Source organism: Asparagus officinalis, chromosome 9, assembly GCF_001876935.1.
Source record: "Asparagus officinalis chromosome 9, Aspof.V1, whole genome shotgun sequence".
In the NCBI taxonomy this organism is placed as follows: domain Eukaryota; kingdom Viridiplantae; phylum Streptophyta; class Magnoliopsida; order Asparagales; family Asparagaceae; genus Asparagus; species Asparagus officinalis.
In genome coordinates this window covers 1440177-1443083 of record NC_033802.1, presented here as the reverse complement: position 1 = coordinate 1443083, position 2907 = coordinate 1440177, and positions in this window count along the sequence as shown.

The following is a 2907-nucleotide window of genomic DNA, read 5'->3' as shown; positions in this document are numbered from 1 at the left end:
TGAGGATTTTTCTTTGTTTGGTATCTAGAGGTTATTAAATTATAATATCTACAAGTTGATATGGAATCTTGACCTCCTAAATAATAGAAGTTGCAACTGCAGAGTACGTGCTGAAAAAACTAATGACTACGTATCTCAACACAAGCATTTCTAATTCTAATGAAATGCTCTCCTTGAAGCTGATGGGTTTATGGCTGATGACTGATTAGCTAAACTATGGGAATGCCATGTGAACAAGTGGGAAGAAAAATGCTACAGCAATAAGATATTTATACGTACGGGATAAATTATCTGATAGGATTATTTATTTATTTATTTGGAAATAATATTTGATAGGACTGCTGGTAGACTTATTCCGACTATTTCCCGTTATTATACTCCGAAATACTCTGAAACCATCATATTCTTTTCGTCGGATCTATTCTGTTTCCCTACTAGTTATAGTTTATAAATTTGATCAATTTTGCTTCTGATTGATTTTTTTTTGCTTTAAAAAAATTAGGTGAGTTTACAAATTTGTTCATGCTAATGCAAAATCTCATGATTCCAAAAGTTGCTATTAATTAGTAGAAAACTGGTCTTGAAGTCAATTCAAGACGTCATAAAAGTTATAAAATTTATTTCCATAAAAAAATAAACTTATAAAATTCAATTAAAGCGTTTTGCATTCCTAAATTCAACATCTAGGAAATATATGAGAGCGCCAGTTTGAGTCCTCTTACAACCCGCAAAGTAACAGAAACCCCTTTCTTCCCATGATATCCTTAAAGATTTAATTAAAGAATATGACTGAATACCAAGAGGATCTTATCAAATTGGGGATAATTTGCACACCATGAGGAAGAACTTTAAAATTTTGAGAAAACTCAAACCTTTGGAGACTTTTCGAAAAGATTCACCTGCTAAGATTTCATGTTTTAAAAAGAACAGTCTCCTTCTCAAAATAAATATGTATTGTCGTTTTTTACAAACTGTAGAACAGAATTTGCTCCAAAGCTCAAGTGAAACCCTTCGAAAATTCATGTGAATTGTGTGAAAACTCTTCGAAAATTCATGTGAATTGTGTGAAAACTCTTCGAAGTTTAGGGTCTAATTTTAAAAATTCGTAATATTAATCACTTTGTGCGAATTAAATCACCCTAAAGTTCAGGGGTTTTTTTTTTTGAAACTTGCCCTCAAGTCTGGCTAATCCCCACTTGTGACTCAAAATTCTCAAAATACCCCTCCTTCTCTCTCTCTCTCCAAAACGCCCCTCTATCTCCGCTCTATAACTCTTTGCTTTCTCCTACTGCAAGCAATTGAAAGAGTCACGCTTCCAACTAAACTCTCTCTCTATCGCGAAACCTCTCATCTCTCTCCACCCAAAAACAACCGAACTTTCCCCCAAAATTTGTCTCATCACTACCACCAAAAAATTCTACCAATCTCATCTCCTCCATTTCGGCCCCAAGATCAAATTTTGACGCCAACCCGTTTCTCAAAACACCTCGATCATCAAAACCCATGTCTTCAACTCGCAGAAGGTTCCACGTCAAACACCCAGTCGTCGTCGACATTGGCTGCAGCTGCAGAAAACCGAAGCTCTCATCTTTCTTCAACTTGCGAAGAACCCACAAATATTACCCAAGCGTCTTCTCCCCCTCAGCCTCGAGCCTCGCCACCACAAAAACAACCAGCTCCTCGTTCTCTCCTTCCAACTTCTCGAGCCCAAAGAAGAAGAAGAAGGGGGTCGTTGAAGAGAGTATTGCTATTGAGAAGGAGAGCTCTGATCCTTATCTCGATTTTAGGGATTCAATGTTGCACATGATCGTTGAGAAGGAGATTTATAACTGGGATGAGCTCAAAGAGCTGCTTCATTTGTTTCTGTCTCTGAATTCTCCTCACCATCATCACTTGATCCTTCGGGCTTTCGCAGAGATTTGGAATGGGGTGCTGTCACCGGGGAGGTGACCGCACCGCGTGATCTGGCACGTGCGGGGAAGCACTGAGATCCTGATCACCACCGAGCTAGCTAGCTCTAACCCTGATTCTCGCACGTGCGGGTAACTTGATAGGAAAAAATGGAGAAAACTAATTTGTTGTAAAAATGCTTTGGTAATTGGCTGAAGTAGTTAGTTTGTTTAATGTTTGCTTTAATCTTGCAATTTCTTCTAGTTGTTTGAGTGTTAACGATTTGCTTTCTTAGCAGTTGTTTGGACGCATCATTTTGCTGACATCACAGTTCTTTGAAGTTTCGCAATAATAATAACCAATCAAATATGCATGTTGAAACTTAGATGTGCTCTTGATGATACGTAACTTTAAATTACCCTTACTAAGATGTGGTGCAGTGTTAAATGGATGGTTGGTGATCGATGATGAACATTAGGTGAAGTGTACTCAGGGGGTGTTTGTTTCAACAAAAATTTTGGTATTTGGTGTTGATTACAAGTTTTGGGATCAAAAAGTGAGTTTTTTTTTTATATTTTGTGGTTCTATATATGGTTTTTGTTTTAAGAAAATTTTTAGAATATTGAATCCCAAAAGTACAAAAAGTACCTAAATTTTAGTTATTGTCAAATCCTCTCAATTAGAGAGGAATTTGACAAATTCCATAAATGTATGTGCTTACCTCTCAATTTGAGAGGATTTAATAAATTCTAATTATGTTTTTTTGTGGGAGGTAACCTCACCAAGATAACATATTTATTATATTACAAAATTTTAATATTCGGTAATGTTTTAATTTGAGTTTGAAATAAATAAAATATTACAAGTGTCAGTATTCCAAATCTTAAAATATTAATGAAACAAATAACATTTTAGAAATTCTAACACATAACAAAACACATATATATGTATTTTAAATCACACGATGAAATTCATATCCTAAAACTATAGGATTTCAAACAAACTTAAACCCTTCTA